This window comes from Ranitomeya imitator, chromosome 2 (assembly GCF_032444005.1).
Source record: "Ranitomeya imitator isolate aRanImi1 chromosome 2, aRanImi1.pri, whole genome shotgun sequence".
Taxonomy (NCBI): domain Eukaryota; kingdom Metazoa; phylum Chordata; class Amphibia; order Anura; family Dendrobatidae; genus Ranitomeya; species Ranitomeya imitator.
This window is the reverse complement of record NC_091283.1, coordinates 396755514-396776975: the sequence shown is the minus strand read 5'-3', so window position 1 is coordinate 396776975 and position 21462 is coordinate 396755514.

Below are 21462 nucleotides of genomic sequence, written 5' to 3'. Positions count from 1 at the left end.
AGACTCATTCTTTAAGGGCTCAGAAATAATTGGGAGCGGCCGCAGCACACACGGGTAGATTTATCCAACCCAAATTTCCATAACATAACCTATTAAATATTTGTTAAAATCTGCAATACAATTTAGGTATATTTTGACCAATAATATCACATACAAGGAACAAATACCACCGCACCATGACCAGACCACAAATTACAACCACAGTGATCGAATATTATCACATACAAGGAACAAATACCACCGCACCATGACCAGACCACAAATTACCACCACAGTGATCGAATAATATCACATACAAGGAACAAATACCACCGCACCATGTCAAGACCACATATTACCACCACTTGGTGACCAAATAGCACATACAAGGGACAAATACCACAACACCATTTCCAGACCACATATTACCACCACATAGTGACTGAATACTACAATACTGATCAGTAATTAAAAAAAAACAAATCACAATACTATCACCATAAGTGCCAGTATTCACAGGAGCTCTGCATATAATGTATAGGTAATACAGTGATCACTGGTGACATTGTACACAGGACCTCTGTATATAGTATACAGTGTATAGTGTCAGTGTATAGGCAACACTGACTCACCAGTGACGTCTCTAGGTGAAGTCCTTCATCTTTCATCCAGCACAGACCGCCATCATTTCTTCCAGCCAGGACTCATTTCTGCAGGAAATAACACAGTTATCTCAAGCTCCGCTTGTAGAACACATTACTTAATTTTTCACAACTTCTACATTACACCACATGAAGAAAAAAAGGCGATATAGTGTCACTCTGCACAGTGACAGGACTGCCCCCCATTTAAAACAGTATACTCAAAAAATAAAATAAATACATCACTGCAGTAATAATATCCCTTAATTAGCCCCTATGGTAATAATATTCCCCACCCTGGCCCCGTGTGTCTCATTCCTGGCTCCAGCCATATGTTCTCCCATCCTGCACTCATGAGTATCCATTCTACACCATATGATCTCCCCTTCCTGCCCCATCTGTCTCCATCGTATCCATCCTGCCCCATGATCCAATCCTGCTCCATGTCTTTCATTCTGCCCCATGTCTCCAATCATGCCCCATGTCTACATTCTGCCCATGCCTTCAGTCCTGCCCCCAGTGTGTCCAGCAATCTGCCCCAGTGTGTCCAGCATATTACCCCCAGTGTGTCCAGCATATTACCCCCAGTGTGTCCAGCAATCTGCCCCAGTGTCTGACTCCAGCATATTGCCCCCAGTATGTCCAGAAATCTGCCCCAGTGTGTCCAGCATTGCCCCCAGACAGTGTGTCCAGCAATCTGCCCCAGTGTGTCCAGCAATCTGCCCCAGTGTGTCCAGCATATTACCCCCAGTGTGTCCAGCAATCTGCCCCAGTGTCTGACTCCAGCATACTGCCCCCAGTGTGTCCAGAAATCTGCCCCAGTGTGTCCAGCATTGCCCCCAGACAGTGTGTCCAGCAATCTTCCCCAGTGTGTCCAGCAATCTGCCCCAGTGTGTCCAGCATATTACCCCCAGTGTGTCCAGCAATCTGCCCCAGTATGTCCAGCATATTGCCCCAGTGTGTCCAGCATATTACCACCAGTGTGTCCAGCAATCTGCCCCAGTATGTCCAGCATTGTCCCCAGTGTGTCCAGCAATCTGCCCCAGTATGTCCAATTGTCCAGTATTGCCCACAGTTTGTCCAGCATTGCCCCAGGGTCTCCAGCATTGCCCCAGTGACTCTAGCATTGCCCCAGTGTTTCTAGCAATCTGCCCCAGTGTGTCCTCCAGCATTGCCCCAGTTTGTCCAGCAATCTGCCCCAGTGTCTCCAGCATTGCCCCAGTGTCTCCAGCAATCATCTGCCCCAGTGTGTCCTCCAGCATTGCCCCCAGTGTGTCCAGCAATCTGCCCCAGTGTCTCCAGCATTGCCCCAGTGTCTCCAGCATTGCCCCAGTGTCTCCAGCAATCTGCCCCAGTGTGTCCTCCAGCATTGCCCCAGTGTCTCCAGCAATCTGCCCCAGTGTCTCCAGCATTGCCCCAGTGTCTCCAGCATTGCCCCAGTGTCTCCAGCATTGCCCCAGTGTCTCCAGCAATCTGCCCCAGTGTGTCCTCCAGCATTGCCCCAGTGTGTCCAGCAGTCTGCCCCAGTGTCTCCAGCATTGCCCCAGTGTCTCCAGCAATCTGCCCCAGTGTCTCCAGCATTGCCCCCAGTGTGTCCAGCAATCTGCCCCAGTGTCTCCAGCATTGCCCCAGTGTGTCCTCCAGCATTGCCCCCCCCCCCCCGTGTGTCCACCGTTAACTGATGAAAAGACAAAACAAAATAAAAAAAACAAACAAACAGAGTCTCCTCACCTGACCGACGCTCCAGCGGCGAGCTCCCTCCAGCAGCGCACACTCGCCGGCGACAGACAATGACGTCAGACGCCGGCAACGTGTGCGCTGCGGCCGACTTCAGCTGCCAGCCTCCAATTGGCTGGCGGCTGTTAACTATTGACGTGCGGGAGCGCGCCCGCACGTCAATAGGAAACCGCCGCAGCGCCGGAAGGGGCCCGGTGAGCAGATGAGAAGGGGCCCGATGCGGGCCCCCTCTCTCTGCCCACCGGGTCCGGGGGCACATAAATGCCGCCCGGCGGGCACAGTCACACTCAGGCGGATTATCAGAGGGTCAATCTGTGCGGTAGCCCATATTGACCCTTTGATAATCCGCCCCTGTAAGTGGCAGAAAGTGGCTGGCTGGTATAGACAAACTAACAAGACTGAAGTATATACACTTTGTGAGAATTTGAATCTCCCTTTTTTTGGTGGAGACTGAACCAAAACTCTGGCCCTGTGCATAAAACAACACAATGTAAGTGGCAGAAAGTGGCTGGCTGATATACAAAAAACTAACAGGACTGAAGTATATCCACTTTGTGAGAATTTGAATCTCCCTTTTTTTTGGGGGGAGACTGAAACAAAACTCAGGCCCAGTGTATAAAACAGCGCAATGTAAGTGGCAGAAAGTGGCTGGCTGATAAATGAAAAACTAACAGGACTGAAGTATATCCACTTTGTGAGAATTTGAATCTCCCTTTTTTTGGGGGAGACTGAAATAAAACTCAGGCCCAGTGTATATAGCAACGCAATCTAAGTGGCAGAAAGTGGCTGGAAGATATATGAAAAAATACAAGGACTGTAGTACAATTTCAATCTCCCTACAATGATCTCAGGACAAGTATGGCAGCAATAAAAAGGACTGCTGCACACAAAAGTGTGGACAAATAAACAAGATAACTGTGCAGAAAGGAGCAACAGGATTTTTGCTTTTAAAAAAGCAGTTGGTTTGAACAGCAGCGTGCAAACAGCAATGCAGCTATCAGGGAGCCTTATAAGGCAGCCTAATAGGCTACAGAGCTGATGCACAAAAATATAGCCTCCACTGTCCCTGTAAAAAAATGGTGGTGTTGGACAGTGGAAATTGCTACAGCACAACCAGTTTGGGGGTTAATCTTCCCTCCCTAATGATATCCCTTCTTCTGATGAAGCTGCAGCAACCTCTCCCTATGCTACGATCGGCAGAAGTAAGATGGCGGTCGGCGTGCACGCCCCTTTATAGCCCCTGTGACGCCGCAGAAAGCAAGCCAATCACTGTCATACTCTTCTCTAAGATGGTGGGGACCGACACCTATGTCATCACGCAGCCCACACTCTGCGTCCTCCTTCATTGGCTGAAAAATGGCGCTGAAAGCGTCATACGAAACGTGACTTTGGCGCGTAGATCGCCGACCTCATGGCCGATCCCATATTAGGATTGGGTCGGGTTTCATGAAACCCGACTTTGCCAAAAGTCGGCAATTTTTTAATTTGTCCGATCCGTTTAGCTCAACCCCAGATTAGACGAGAGTGGAGAGATGAAGGGGAGATTAGAGATGGGTCTATAGTTAGCAGCACAGTTTTGGTCAAGGGATGTATTTTTAAGTAATGGATGTATGATGGCATGTTTAAATGAGGAGGGAAAGATACCGGAAGAGAGAGAGAGGTTTGTTGTGAATTCTGTGGCAGAGCTCCCTCCTGTGGTCACAAGTGGTACTTCGGCTGGTTCTCTCTGTGAGCTTCCGTTGGTGGAGGAAAGTGGTACTGCGGCTTCTGAGTTTCCTCCTCAGGTGATGTGGTGAAGTCGTTGGGTGCTGCTCTATTTAACTCCACCTGGTGCTTTGATCCTGGCCTCCAGTCAATGTTCTAGTATTGGACCTGTTTCCTCCTGGATCGTTCCTGTGGCCTTCTGCTCTGCATAGCTAAGTTCCTCTTTGCTATTTGTTTGCTGTTTTTTTCTGTCCAGCTTGTCAATTTGTTTTTTACTGCTTGCTGGAAGCTCTGGGACGCAGAGGGTGTACCTCCGTGCCGTTAGTTCGGTACAGAGGGTCTTTTTGCCCCCTTTGCGTGGTGTTTGTAGGGTTTTGTGTTGACCGCAAAGTTACCTTTCCTATCCTCGCTCTGTTTAGAAAGTTGGGCCTCACTTTGCTAAATCTATTTCATCTCTACGTTTGTCTTTTCATCTTAACTCACAGTCATTATATGTGGGGGCTGCCTTTTCCTTTGGGGTATTTCTCTGAGGCAAGGCAGGCTTATTTTCTATCTTCAGGCTAGCTAGTTTCTCAGGCCGTGCCGAGTTGCATAGGGAGCGTTAGGCGCAATCCACGGCTGCCTTTAGTGTGGTTTGAGAGGATTAGGGATTGCGGTCAACAGAGTTCCCACGTCTCAGAGCTCGTTCTTGTTTTTTGGGTTATTGCCAGGTCACTGTATGTGCGCTGACCTCTATGTCCATTGTGGTACTGAATTACCTTTCACAACAGAGGTTGAATATTTTTGTTACATGAGTCGTGATAGCAGGGGAAAGAGACTGGAGGAAATGTGACGAAATAGGGTCACTGGTGCAAGTAGTAGGGCGAGAAGATACAAAGAGACTGATCGCTTCTTCTTCTGTGACTGGTTCAAAGTCAGGGAGTGAGCTAGATGCAGTGGAGGAGGGAGGACAGTGTGTGGTATGAGGGGATTGTGAAAAATTTCCTGTCAGATATGGTCAATTTTTTCTTTGAAATAATTGGTCAGATCGTCAGCGTGGAGATCCGTGGTTAGGGCCTGCACTCACGGATTGAGTAGGCATTAAAAAGTGTCAGAGAGACGTTTAGGATTATTGGATAGCAAGGTGATGAGGGTGTTGAAATAGGTTTGTTTGGAGAACTGAAGGGCAGAGTTGTATGTTTTAAGAATAAACTTAAAATGGATGAAATCTTCGGACAGATTGGATTGTCTCCACAGACGTTCAGCACACCTGGAGCACCACTGTAGAACACGTGTTTTGCAGCATGTGCCAGGTTTGTCGCCGTCTGTGCACATAAACGGGGGGTGTTAAGAACTGAAGCCTGGCGCACCGTGGAGGAGGCAGAGGTGGCAGGAGAAGGGGCAATGAAACTGGAAGGGTCTGGAAGTTCGGGGATGGGGCTTAACACATGAGAGGCTTGAGACGCACTGGAAGGGTGAGACAACACTGACAATACAGATACATCGGTAGGTGATGGGGGAGGAATACTAAGAGTTTTTAGTTTTTTATGGGTTTTCGGAGTTTTCTTTTGTGTTTTCCTGGTAGGGGGACGTCTTGGTGGGCTCATATGTTGTTGCGTGGTGGCAGGAGACACGTCAGGGTCCGACTCTACTATCTCACAGTCCATTTCGATTGTGGATCGCTCGGCCACGCCAGAGTCCAACTACATCGTAGTGGGGGGAAACATAAAGCCCTGCCAGGGTCCTGGTGCATCGTTGGGGGGGGAACATAAACCCCTCCCAGGGTCCTGCTGCATTGCTGGAGGGGGGAACATAATGCCCTCCCAGGGTCCTGCTGCATTGCTGGTGGGGGGGAACATAAAGCCCTGCCAGGGTCCTGCTGCATCGGGGTGGGTCCTGCCCGGAAAGCCATGCCTGGCTCCTGCTGCATCAGGGGGGGGGGGATCGGTCTAATACGCCATGCCTGGGTCCTGCTGCATCGGGGGGTGTCCTGCCCGGAAAGCCATACCTCGGTCCTACTGCATCGAGGGGGGGCCGGTCCAATACGCCATGCCTGGGTCCTGCTGCATCGGGAGGGGGCCGGGCCGAAAAGCCACGCCAGGGTCCTGCGGCATCGTGGTGTCAGCGGAGGAGGTCCAAGCCGGAGCAGCGGTTGTCACGGTGGTGGCGGTGGGATGTCCAACAGCACTCGTCATCGTGTTGGCGCTGTAGTGGAGTACACCTGTGCATGGAATAGAGGTGGCCGTGCAGTGGTATGCAGCAGAGGTAGGAATGGAGGTTAATCGTGACAGTGACGGCACAGTTGGATATGCCACCACTGTCTGCTGTACATTGCGACTCTGCTGCATAGCCTGCACAAAAGCAACATTGCAGGCCTGCATCACACTGAGCTGGAGATCAGGGCTAAGGTGTTCCGACATGTCCTGCTCTATTTGGTTAAAAAAATGATGAGCTGGCCTCTGGAGGTCGGCTTTAACTTGATCAGGGCTTTTGGTGACATCCTGGATCCTGCAATTTAAGAGGTTATGAGACACGTCCATTCTGTCACCTAAAGCCTTGATTGCTTCGTGTAAAACCGAGCTCAAGTGCAAAAACTCGGGCATGAGTGACCTATCCGAAGCCCTCTGTCGCTGCCGGGATGAGCCCGCAAAAAAGGGTGCAGTGAAAGAGGACTGCGAAAGGGGAATACCTGATGGGCCAGCTCCCTGGTCTCCAGTGAGTGTGGAAGGCCCACCTGCTGCTGCTGGATGGCTGGGACGGGTCCGTGGCTGCCGGCTGAAGGACCGCTCCAGAACCTGGTGCGACAGTCGTGCTGTGTGTGCTGTGAAAAAAGGAAACAGAAAATTAATACCAAAATATAACAAGACGGTACATCCTGTGGAATTTGAAATTACATATTATGTCAATGCAATACAACCGGAAGCATGTGAGAAATACTTACGCTCTCTGGAGAAGGACCGGTCTTAAAAAGGACAGCACACGATGGTACTTGTACAGCCGGTGCCTTGCTCCGGAACCACTTGCAGCACGATTCTCTGCGCGCACGTCCTTGTTGAAGCGGTCCTTCGTGGAACGCCAACGTGTTCTTATTTTCTCCACTGTGAAATAAAAATAAAATATAATGGTCAGAAAATGGACTTTTGGCCGTGCAAAGACAACTGTGTGTGATGAAAGAAACTCCGAAAAGTTTCTTTCATCACACACAGTCAAGAGAGCACGACCAAGGTCTCTGCTGCTTCACACTGCATTGCAATACTTGCCAAATGCATTACGGACCCGTGGCGGGGCATTCTCCCAGCCATCCCACAACGCTTGTGCCACCTCACTCCATAAGCGGCGTAGTGTGCTGTTTACTGAATGCTGTGGATCCCGGCCGTCGCACAACAGAACTCGCTCCTGGACAAGGGTTATCATGAGGTCATTATCTATCCTGTCACCGTCCCGTTGTGAAACCTAAAATTAAAAGAAAATCATTTAAGTTTGCTCAATCACATTAGGAAAAAAAAATTAACAGATGATGAGAAATGGCATGAATATGAAAGTCAACTCAGAAAAGGATTCTAGAAGAAAAATTAAAAGAAATACAAGGGTAAAGAAAGGAAGATTCAAGAATATTACAATGAGGACAGTCTGCCTTGTATACATACCCGCTGCCGTCTTCCCACCGGACCTTGACTCCGCTGCTCCGTCCCTGTCTGTCCCTCAGTAGAAGTGCTCTAAAAAAAAAAAATCAAATTGTCACATGTGTCGATGTGACAGTGAATACTTACCAAGCTGACGGGCCAAAAACTCACCTCACTCACATGATCCACTTCCGACTGACGTGGCTCAAACTCCTCATCAGATGAAGACTCCGCAGAAGACATTCTGATGCATGTTGAAAGAAAAAATGGAAGAAATTAGGACATGTAGATCCAAAAAATTGAAAATAAAGGCATTGGCTAGGATATACTAACATTGCTCTGTGTCTTGTCCACCAAAATGCTTCCCGGCAGTGTCTTGTCTTCTTGGGAGTCTGATGAGAAGTGACCAGAAACTTCCCCCAACCTCCCTTTTATCACCCTGCTGCTAGGGGGTGGCTTATCAGTGTCTAGACCACCTTATCTAAATTGAAACGCATGCGTTTGCATGCACAAAAAAACGCATGCGTTTCCATTGACTCCAATGTATTTATGTATTTTTTGACACACAAAAAACGCATGAAAACGCATGCGTTTTTATGTGTCAAAAAAACGCCTCTCAAAAATACTACATGTTGCATTTCTGCAAAAGAACGCATGCAGCAAAAAAACACATGCGTTGCAAAACGCGACCAAACGTGTACAAAAAAAATCCATGAGTTTTTAATGTTAAATATAGGAAAAAAAACGCTGCAGACAAAAACGCAAGTGTGAAACCACCCTAACTGAGCAAGTCTGGGAGAAGACCAGGTTGAGGGAGTTACCGACTTCATGCGAAGGAGAGTTAGTAAGCTGCAAAAGGCTGAAGGACGAGGTTAGAGATTAAAGGTGAGTGGCAGATGGGGAGAGGGGAGAAGCAATGGGGATGTTGAAATCACCCATGATGAGGGTGGTGATGTCACAGGAGAGAAAATGTGGAAGCCAGGTGGCAAAGTGATCCAGGAAATGATGGGAGGGGCCCGGAGGACGATACACCACCGCTACTCGCATGAAGAAGGGGATGTAGAGTCTGACAGAATGGACCTCAAAAGAAGGGAAGATAAGTGAGGGTGCTTGGGGAATAACCTTAAAGGTACATTTGGGTGATAGGAGCAGACCAACATCTCCACCTGGTCTGTTGTCTGATCTTGGGGTATGAGAGAAATGTAGTCCACCATATGAAAGAGCAGCAGCAGCGGTGGTGTCTGACTTCTGGATCTAGGTTTCAGTAAGAGCCAGAACATTAAGAGAATTAAAAAGGAAGAAATGGTGGTCTGTCTCTATAAGGATAAAGCTGAAATATGCCAGAAAAATAACCCCCTGCTATAGATGCTTCTTTATTATTACTATTCTTCACTATTACTATCAATCTGACAATTGATCTGCTTCATCCTCAGGTATGTCCACTGGCTGCAATACCATCACCCATCTTTCCTGACCGCATTCACCCTGTATCTGTCTGCTATTACTGGTATGTCCACTGGCTGCAATACCATCACCCATCTTTCCTGACCCCAATCACCCTGTATCTGTCTGCTATTACTGGTGGCTTTATCTGTCCATTTGGATCTATTTCCTTTGGCATTTTACCTGCTAATTAATCCCCTCCTGTGTCTGTGATCAGTCTCCCTGCTGCCCCTCCCTCCTGATCACACCTGGCCTATTTCATGTGCACTTAGCTAGTTATAAATACGGATTTGTAGGTCTGTCGGACGGTGGTCTGTCTCTATGAGGATGGCTCTAAAAGGATAAAGCTGAAATATGCCAGAAATGAGCCAGAAGTGAACAGAAGGTACGACTAATCACTGTTAATAAATGTACTAAACTTATTTCTCTTTCCTCCACACTCATCATGCTGAAATATGCTCTAACAATTTTTGCTCCATTAATCCTCACTCTCTTTCGCTATCCACAGACCCCAGCACCCACAAACCAAGTAATAATCTCTCCTTCCTTCTTGCCCCCCCACCTGACCTCTGCTGACCTGCTCCTCAACCTCAGATCATCTCTCCTAATAAAGCACAAAACAAGCTGGCCACTCTCCTTCTCCCACCTGCTCTGTCTCTCTCTGCTTCTCCTCACTGCTGGCGACATATCTTCCAATCCTGGACCCCCACAGTTCATTCCTCCCATTACCCCCTCCTATCGCTCCCAACCCAATATAAACACCCTAAATCTTTCCCACCTCAAATCCGTGCCCTTGACACCCACCACCCTGCTCCCTCTCTCTGGATCACTCTGGAATGCCCGCTCCGTCTGCAATAAACTCCAGGTGATTCACGACCTCTTCACTTCTCGTAATCTTTCCTTCCTGGGCATCACCGAAACATAGCTGACACCCTCCGACACTGCCTCCCCTGCTGCACTATGTCACCGCGGCCTCCACTTCATCCACACTCCTCGCCCTGGCAACAGACATGGTGGAGGAGTGGGCCTTCTCCTTTCTTCCAACTTTACCTTTAACCCAATCCTACCTCTCTACCCTCCCTTATTCTCCCCTCTTTTGAAGTCCACTCTGTCCGTATCTACTCACCCTACAACCTTCAAATAGCCGTCATATACTAACCTCTAGGCCCTACCACTGCCTTTATTGAGCATTTCTCCACCTGGCTCCTTCACTTTCTCTCTGCTGACATTACCACCATCATCATGGGTGACTTCAACATCCCCACTGACACCCACCAGTCAGCAGCCTCCAAACTTCTATCCCTTACTTCATCTTTTGGACTTACTCAGTGATCCTCCTCAGCCACCCACACAGACGGTCATACATTAGACCTGGTCTTCACCCATCTCTACTCACTATCTAACTTCACAACCTCCCCTCTTCCTCTATCTGACCACGATCTCTCCACCTTCTCATCCCTGTCCTCTTCACCTGTCACCCATGTCCAGCAACATGCGCATCCCCGCAGAAACCTCGCACACCTATACACCCACATGCTCTCTGACTCTATCCTACCACTGGCATCCATATCCTCACTCCATGACACAGACACTGCCACTAGTTTCTACAGTGACACTCTTGCATCAGCCATCGACTCAGTTGCCCCTCTCATGCATGGCAGAGTGCGACAAATCAATTGACAACCCTGGCACAATAACATCACTAAAAAGCTTCGGCAAGTATCCAGAAATGCAGAAAGGTGTTGAAGGAAAACGCTTTCGCAAGATGACTTCACTGCACTCAAACAAGTAACACTCGCATTCAAATCAGCTCTCACTTCTGCTAAACAGGCCTACTTTACATCCCTTCTATCTTCCTTAACCCACAACCCCAGTTGTTCGTTCAACACTTTTAACTCCCTCCTCCGCCCACCACTGCCCCCTCCGAGTTCCGTAATCTCTACCGAGAACTTTGCCATGCACATCAAAAATAAGATAGACCAAACAAGGCAAGTTTTTGTTGTCAAACCACCACAACCCCTCCATACCAGACCAATGCCCTAACCCCATAACTTCCCTCTCCAAAATCACTGAAGGAGAGCTTGCTTATCTTCTCTCCAAATCACACCTCACCACTTGTGCGCCTGACCCCATCCCACCTCCTCCCCAACCTCACCACCACCCTAATCCCATCCCTAACCCATTTCTTCAACCTATCACTAAATTCTGGTACCTTCCCCTCTGCTTTCAAACATGCCACAATCACACCTACAGTGGGGCAAAAAAGTATTTAGTCAGTCAGCAATAGTGCAAGTTCCACCACTTAAAAAGATGAGAGGCGTCTGTAATTTACATCATAGGTATACCTCAACTATGGGAGACAAACTGAGAAAAAAAAATCCAGAAAATCACATTGTCTGTTTTTTTAACAATATTGCTGACTGACTAAATACTTTTTTGCCCCACTGTATCCTTAAAAAGCCAACCCTCGATCCAATTGCTATGTCCAGCTATCGCCCAATATCGCTGCTCCCACTCGCTCCAAACTCCTGGAGCAGCACGTCCATGCTAAACTTTCCTCTCACTTTGCATCTAATTCTCTCTACCTACAATCTGACTTCTGTCCCCACCATTCCACTGAGACTGCCCTGACCAAAATTGCTAACGATACTAACTACAGATCCTCTCTTCCTTTGGTGTCAAAGACCTTGCACTTTCTTGGATCTTCTCATACCTTTCCAACCGCACATTTAGCGTTTCCTACTCCCATACTACCTCTTCATCTCGCCCCTCTCTGTTGGTGTCCCTCAAGGCTCCTTCCTATGACCCCTTCTCTTCTCAATCTATACCCATGGCCTGGGACTACTCATAAAGTCCTATGGCTTCCAGTACCATCTATATGCTCATAACACTCAGATCTACCTCTCTGGCACAGATGTCACCTCTCTGCTATCCAGAATCCCAGAGTGTCTATCAGCCATATCCTCCTTCTTCTACTCTCGCTTCCTCAAGCTCAATGTGGACAAATCTGAATTAAGTATCTTCCCTACCTGATCTATCTATCAAAATAAATGAAATCATACTTTCCCCTTTCCCGGAAATCCGCTGCCTCGGAGTAACCTTCGACTCTGCCCTGTCCTTCAAGCCGCACATCCAAGCTCTCGCCACCTTCTGTCGCCTCCTGCTGAAAAATATTTCCAGAATCCGCCCTTTCCTCAGCCCTCACTCTACCAAAATGCTTGTGCATGCCCTAATCATTTCCCGCCTCAACTACTGCAATATCCTCCTCTGTGGCCTACCTTCAACACTGTCGCACCCCACCAGTCCGTCCTTAACTCTGCTGCCCGACTAATTAATCTTTCTCCTCACTACACTCCTGCTTCCCCTGCTTTGCAAATCCCTTCACTGGCTCCCAATTTCCCAACGTATCCAGTTGAAACTACTAACACTGACCTACAAAGCCATCCATAACCTTTCTCCTCCATATATTTCCGAACTAATCTCTCAATATCTTCCCTAACGTAATATCCGGTCCTCCCAAGACCTCCTTCTCTTCTCCACGCTTATTCGCTCCTCACGCAATCGCCTCCAAGACTTCTCCTGAATATCCTCCATCCTCTGGAATTCTGTGCCCCAACACGTCCGGTTATCCTTCAAACGGAACCTGAAAACCCACCTCTCAAAAAAGCTTACAATCTGTAATGACTACACGACCACCTCAACACCATCAGAGCTACTGCAGCCCCGAACCTGCTGTCTCCTTCCCCTTAATCCTGTAGAATGTAAGCCCGCAAGGGAAGGGTCCTCTTCCTTCTGTACCAGTTTGCCATTGTTAGTTTGTTTACTGTAAGTAATATTTGTATTTTAATGTAACTCCTTCTCATGCACAGCACCATGGAATTAATGGTGCTATATAAATAAATAAATAATAATAATAAAAAGTAATGGAAGAACGAGAGTTTATTACAAACTGAGCGAGAATTTCAGAGGGCACAATTAAAAGAGACAGAAGGCATGCAGGGAATGCGGCGTATTTTAGGCCATGCCTCTGACCACACCCATTTCACAACTACTCACACCCCAACCCCACCCATTTAGCATTGCTGATCACAATGTTTCATAAACAATAATTCTAAGCAAAAAAATATGGCCACACAGTGCTCCATACTGTATAATGGCCACACATGATGCTCCATACTCTATAATGGCCCCACATGATGTTCCATACTGTATAATGGCCACACATGATGCTCCATACTGTATAATGGCCACACATAGTGCTCCATACTGTATAATGGCCCCAAATGATGCTGCGTACTCTGTACTGGCCCCATGTGATGCTCCATAAAGTATAATGGGCCCACATGATGCTGCATACTGTATAATGGCCACACATGATGCTCCATACTGTATAATGGCCACACATGATGCTCCATACTGTATAATGGCCACACATGATGCTCCATAGTTTATAATGGCCACACATGATGCTGCGTACTGTATAATGGCTCCACACGATGCTCCATACTGTATAATGGCCACACATGATGCTCCATACTGTGTAATGGCCCCACATGATGCTGCGTACAGTATACTGGCCCCATGTGATGTTCCATACAGTATAATGGGCTCACATGATGCTTTGTACAGTATAATGGCCCCACATGATACTGGGTACAGTATAATGGCCCCACATGATGCTGGGTACAGTATAATGGCCACACATGGTTACCCTACCGCCATCATTGCCTTCTCCATAACTACATACACACACCTTTCACCACGATCCCTCGCATCAGCCGCCAGCTTCCACTCCCGCGGCGCTGAATGATGTCATCCAACTGCGCCGCTGACTGCTCACATCGCTGCAGCTGTTATACGACACTGAAAAAGACCTCTCCGTGTCTCTCTGCTCTGATCCGACAGAACTAGCATCTGCTACGTACACCTCGTACACACGCGACTCCGCTCCACACACCTCGTATACACGTGGCTCCGCTCCACACACCTCATACACACACAAATCCATTCCATACACCTTGCACATGCGCCTCCACTCTGTACACCTTGTACACACACGGCTCCGCTCTGTCACCTCATACACACACAGCTCCTCTCCAGACACCTCGTACACACACACGACTCCACTCCGTACACCTCGTACACACACGGCTCCACTCCATACACCTCGTACAGACACACGACTCCGCTCCATACACATTGCACACTCTGCTCCGCTCCGCTCCGTATACCTTGTACACACACGGCTCCGCTCCGTACACACGTGGCTCTGCTCCGTACATCTCGTACACACACAACTCCGCTCCATACACCTTTCACACGCTGCTCCAATCCGTACACCTCTAACACACACGGCTCCGCTCCGTATACCTCTTACACACACGGCTCCGCTCCATACACCTTTCACACGCTGCTCCGATCCGTAGACCTCGTACACACGCGACTGCGCTCCATACACCTCATACACACATGACTCCGCTCCATATACCTTTCACACGCTGCTCCGATACATACACCTCGTACACACACGGCTCTGCTACATCCACACTGTAAACACCTCCTGACCTCACACATACACTTACCCTCATCCAGCACCATGACAACCACAGTCCTGTACACGGAGGTCCTCCCGATCAGGTGACCCCTGACTCGTTCCATCCTGTGCGCACAGAGCAGCCAATATGTGATGTGCTGCTCTGCGGGTGCAGGGACTTAGGGAGCTGACCGGGTAATATTACACACCTCCCAACCAGTGCGGAACAACTAATGTCCCACCCATGATCGCGGGGCTCACTGTCAAAATCGGGACAGTCCCGCTGGATCCGGGATGGTAGGGAGGTGTGTAAATAGTAGAGGAGAGGAGAGGACATAGGGGCTGATAAAGATGGAGTCTAAAGAGTTAGTGCAAGAAATGTGATTGTGAGTGCATGCAGCAGCCAGGATATAAAATATACAAATACATATGGTGATCATTGGTTGCAATCCAAATGTACTGGAAATAGGTTTCTTTAAATGTCTTACCTGTCTCCTGCCCTGTCTAACTTCCATGATTAACTATATGGCACTTTGAAAAAATGTACTTAGAATAAAATGTACATAAATGCCCCCTTTAGAACTCAGTCAGAGGCCTCTCATACAGCCAAATCATAACTCATGCTCTGTATTGACAAGGGGCATCATCCCGAAACATGTGTCTGTAAATTAAGCTTGTGGGTTGGCATTTTTCTATGTGATATGACAAGGCACATTAAAAAGTTGATATGGACATTTATAGGATTGCAATTTCCAATTCAGTGGCTCTAGAGTTCTAGTCCTCTTCCTCTCTGAAGAGGCAATTTCCATATGCAAGTAAGCTTGTAACTTATAGTTATCTTCTGTAGAATGCGCTATGCTACATAGTTTGCACTTATCTCCAAAAATAGAACGACACTATTAATCCTGGTTTTTAGCCAGTTTTAAATCTTTAGTAAAACCACTCTGGCTATCACTAATAATGTTATTTTCTATCAAATACTCCTGTGTGGTCCCTTACAAGAGCTTGAACATTCTTCTTGCAATAAAGATTAAAGTGAACCTGTCAGCAGATTTTAACCTAACCTTCAGACACTGTCATGTTGCTGCTGTTAAAGTGATTAAAATGATACCTGGGTGGGGTAAAGAAACCCATCTTGTGGTTCTTGTGTAATCAGTGTTAGAAGTTTTAGCTAATGATATACTCGTGTTCTGGGGTGGGACTGCAGGCAGAGTGTTATCTTCCTGCTCTAAGCCAGAGAAACCAAGAAAAGACCTTCCCACAGTTTGCCCCAAAGCACAAAGTCTGTCTCTATGATGAGAAACAGGTTTGTGCTTCGCGACGGCCTGTGGGCAGGTCTCTCCTTGGTCTCTCTTGCTTAGGCTACTTTCACAATTGCGTTGTGTGACGTACGTCGCAATGCATCGTTTTGGGTTAAAAACGCATCCTGCAAAATTGACCGCATGATGCATTTTTTCTCCATAGACTTGCATTAGCGACGCATTAGCGACGCATTGCGACATATGGCGACACGTCGCTTCCGTTGTGCGACAGATGCGTTGTATTTTGGCGTACAGTCGGCACAAAAAAAGTTACATGTAACTTTTTTTGTGCGTCGCGTCCGCCATTTTCGAAACTCCGCCCCCCGCTCCCCGGACATCACAATGGGGCAGCGGATGCATTGAAAAACTGCACCCGCTGCCCCCATTGTGCAATTCTTTCACAACCTGCGTCGGTAAGCCGGGCCGACACAAGTGTGAAAGTACCCTTAGAGCAGAAAGATAAGACTCTGCCTACAGTCCCGCCCTGGAGCACGAGCATATCATTAGAAGCACCTGAAGAGTGTTAGGGTTGTCAGATCGCACTAAATATATATTATGATGAAGTGCGATCACCGTGCAGAGATGGAAAACTGCAACTAATATGAACAATGGCGGAACAACACAGCGAGTTAGCTTGCACTGAGTGTAATGTCACTCAGTGTATAGCACATGAGGTGTGTCAATCGCACTCAGCAACAGAAAAGATGCTCTGCAGTAGAGCTGTGTCACTCACACACAGTAACAGAGCAGGTATGGTGCTAAACACGAACCCGGTTAACTTCACAGGAGAACGCTACCCTCACTGGGGCAGGGTAACAGGTAGTGGACACAAACACAGCGTGTGCACGCAAAAAAACTCCTCTCTGGAGGTGCCTGAATTCTAAAGGCTTTACGCCTGCCCTGAATTCACTCACACTCCTGTCCGGAGGTGCCAGAATTTTAAAGGCTATACACCTGCCCTGAGCACACGCAGACAAGTCCACACTACCTTTAAGTTCCACACACTCATAAAGCATAAATGATCTTAAAAAATTGTGCTGATGTAATGTAGACATGTGGGAAATGTTATTTATTACCTATTTTATGTGACATAATTCTCTGATTTAAGGGCTGTGAGGGGTTGACACGCTTAGCTGCTCCTCGAGGTAGATGCAGGCACATATGTGGTTAAAGTCTATGGGTGGTTTATTACATCATAATAAACCCCCCCAAAAAATGGTAACAAAATAACAGCCTGTCAGGCTCAAGTGAAAATTAACAGTTCAAACAGTACATACACTGTCCTGCCCAGGTCCTCTGGGACAACACATAGGGCAGCTCTCACAAGAGCTAGCAATTGGGAGGCTTGCTTTCCTCCACACATAGGAAAAAAAACTGGTTGGACATTTAACTCCCACCAGCCACACCCTGGAGGTGGAGATATGGTGGGGTAGGCGTTCCTCCCATCTCTGACCTACCCACCATAAAAGTCAGGCCCAAATAGCGACTGTATTGCTCTCAGCACATATCATGCTGGAGAAAACACTTAAAGCTTTTACATCATGTCAGAAAGTAACCTTTGTGACACATATCTCCCTTCATGTATGACACCAGTGACCCTGTCACATATTCCCCCCTCTGCCAAAAGCCAGGGGCTTTGGCACCTACGGACATAAAACAGAGAATTCGGGAGAGGGCATCTGCATTCATGTGTAGATTCTCAGGCCTATATTTTACGTGGAACCTGAAATCCTGGAGGCCTAAGAACCATCTCATCACCCAGGCATTCTTACCCTGTTTCTCCCTTAACCATCTCAGAGGGGCATGATCGCACAAGAGTTTGAACCTCCGGCCTAGTAGATAATATCTCAATGTGTCCACTGCCCATTTTATAGCCAGACATTCTATCTCCACAATGGCGTAATTTTTCTTACATGACGAGAGCTTCCGGCTCAGGATTAGGATGGGATGCTCTTCCCCATTTATCTCCTGAGAAGGCACCAACCCGACTTCTGAGGCATCTGTCAGGATCACAAACTCCTTGCTGAAGTCTGGTGCAACCAGAACTGGATGTTTACACAGAGCCTGTTTCAGCCCCTGGAACGCCTCTCTGTGTCAGCAGTCCTTTTAACTACGGTCGACTTAGTACCTCTAAGAAGATCCATCAATGGTGCAGCGAATATAGCAAAACTTGGGATGAACCATGCGTAATAGCCCACAATTCCAAGAAACGCCCTTACTTGCTTCTGAATTGCCTCAATCTTATTTATCGGCAGTTTAATTTTGCCCTTTCCTACGACAAAGCCTAGGTAGTTAGCCTCTTCCTTTCCTATGGCACACTTTTTCGGATTTATGGTGAACCCCGCTCTTCTTAAAGCATCCAGCACCGACTCTATCTTTTGCAGATGATTGGCCCAGTCAGAGCTAAAGACCACTATGTCATCGAGGTACGCTGCTGCATACTTCTTATACGAAGTTAGCATCCGATCCATCGCACACTTGAACGTTGGCCGGGGCACCCTGCAGACCAAAGGACATCCTGATGTATTGAAAACACCCATCAGGCGTTGAAAAGGCTGTCTTCTCCTTGGCACTCTGGGACATGGGGATCTGCTAATAGCCCTTCATAAGGTCCAGGGTTGTAATGTATCTCACGGGTCCAAGTCTCTCTATGAGTTCATCCACATGAGGCATCGGGTAAGCGTCAAAACTAGAGACTTCATTCAGCTTGCGGTAGTCATTGCAAAACCGCCACCCACCGTCAGGTTTCAGTATGAGGACGATGGGACTTGACCATCCACTTTTCGACTGCTTTATCACCCTGAGGTCTAGCATCCTTTTCACCTCATTGGATATCACCTCTCTCCATGCTTCTGGAATTCTATAGGGCTTGAAGTTCACCCTGACGTGCAGTTCCGTCAACACGTCACGCTCGACCACCTGTGTATGCCCCAGCAACTCTGAGAATAGGTCCCGATTCCACTGCAACAGCTCCTGACACTGTTGCCTCTGGGCCGGCGTCAGAGTCTCTGCAATGGTGACATCGTCCACGGTGACTTTGGGACTGGCTCCCAGGCAAGGGGTGTCCAGCGGTTCTCTGTCTTGCCAGGGTTTGAGCAAGTTCACGTGATAGACCTGGTGTGGCTTCCTTCGCCCCAGCTCGTGTGCAACAGCTCCTGACACTGTTGCCTCTGGGCCACCGTCAGAGTCTCTGCAATGGTGACATCGTCCACGGTGACTTTCGAACTGGCTCCCAGGCAAGGGGTGTCCAGCGGTTCTCTGTCTTGCCAGGGTTTGAGCAAGTTCACGTGACAGACCTGGTGTGGCTTCCTTCGCCCCAGCTCGTGTACTTTGTTATTAACTTTGACAAATTTTTCCACCACCTCATATGGGCCTTGCCACTTGGCTAGGAACTTGCTGTCCACCGTGGGGATAATCACTAGCACGCGGTCTCTGGGCTGGAACTGCCTCAGCCTTGCTGATCGGTTATACACCCTTGCCTGTGCCTCCTGTGCCTGGAGAAGATGCTCCTTCACGATAGGCATTACTTTTGCCATTCTCTCCTGCAGGTGGGCGGCATGCTCTATGATGCTCCTATGTGACGTGACCTCAGCTTCCCATGTTTTCTTGGCGATGTCCAGGAGCCCTCGCGGATGTCAACCATACCGGAGCTCGAACAGCGACTAGCCAGTACAGGCCTGGGGAACTTCCCTGATGGAAAAGAGCAAAAACGGAAGCAGGTAGTCCCGGTCATGACCATCCTTCTCAATTACCTTTTTGAGCATGGCTTTCAAGGTTTTATTGAAGCGTTCTACTAGGCCATCGGTTTGTGGATGGTACACTGAGGTGCACAGCTGGGTGATCTGGAGGACCCTACACGGTTCTTTCATTACCTTGCTCATGAAGGGATTGCCTGGTCTGTAAAAATCTCCTTCGGCAGGCCTGTCCTTGCAAAAATATGGACAAGTTCTCGGGCAATACTCTTAGCCGAAGAGTTCCTTAGGGGTACTGCTTTAGGGTACCAGGTCACATAGTCCATAACCACTAGAATATATTGGTGCCCTCGTGCAGACTTAACTAAAGGACCAACTAGGTCCATCGCAATTTGCTCTAACGGGATCTCTATTACCGCTAACAGGACTAGACAACTTTGGAAGTGAGAAAAGGGAGTGGTTATCTGGCAGGTGGAGCAGGACCGATAATAATTCAGGATCTCCCGGTCACATCTCGGCCAATAAAACCTCTGCAATATCCTCTCCTGTGTTTTCTCCACCCCAGATGTCACCGCAAAAACATGTGAATGTACCATGTCTAGAATCCTTTGCTGGTGTGGCCATGAAACCAACAGCTGCTCCACTATTTCACCTCCCCTCAGGGTAGTCACTCAATACAATAATTCGCTATGGACTGCAAAGTGTGGGTACCTGGTGTCAGCCCCCGGCTCTTGAGCAACCCCATCAATCACAGACATATTTTCAAATGTCCCTTTTAGGGTAAGATCCCACATTTAAAGGGACTCTGTCACCTGAATTTGGAGGGAACAATCTTCAGCCATAGATTGCCTTGTGCAGGCATGTACTACGGAGGACAGAGAATGAACTTCAATCCAATATTGCAGCCAGCATGCAGCCAGCGGGTAAGAAAAGGGTGAATCAAACACCCGAAAACCCCGCCCCTATGGCTGAAGATTGTTCCCTCCAAATTCAGGTGACAGAGTCCCTTTAAAGGGAACCTGCCACCCCCAAAAGGGAAGTTGAGCTAAGCCCACCGTCATCAGGGGCTTATCTGTTATGGACCTGGTGGTTAGGAGCACCCGGAAAGACCTGATGGTTAAACTAACACAGGGTAAGCTCTGGGAAGTGGGAGCTCTGCTGACCGCAACCCCTAATCCTATCACACACACTAGAAATAGCCGTGGAGCGTACCTAACTCGGCCTAGATGCCTCTTCACAGCCTAAGAGCTAGCTAGCCCTAGAGATAGAAAATAAAGCCTACCTTGCCTCAGAGAAATTCCCCAAAGGAAAAGGCAGCCCCCCACATATATTGACTGTGAGTTAAGATGAAAGTCACAAACAAAGAAATGAAACAGGTTTCAGCAAAGGAGGCCAGACTAACTAAACAGACTGAGGATAGGAAAGGTATCTTTGCGGTCAGCACAAAAAAATACAAAAAGACCACGCAGAGTGTGCAAAAAGACCTCCGCACCGACTCACGGTGCGGAGGTGCCACTCTGCATCCCAGAGCTTCCAGCTAGCAAGGCAAAATCATGATAGCAAGCTGGACAAGAAAACAATGAACAAATAATTAACTAGCAGGGACTTAGCTTCTGCTGGAGTAGACAGGTCACCAGAAAGATCCAAGAGCGAACTGAACCAGTACAAGAACATTGACAGCTGGCATGGAGTAACGATCTGAGTGGAGTTAAATAGAGCAGCCAGCCAAAGAATAAACTAAGTCACCTGTGGAAGGAACCTCAGAAGCAGCAGCTCCACTCACAGCCACCAGAGGGAGTCCATGGACAGAACTCGCCGAAGTACCATTCA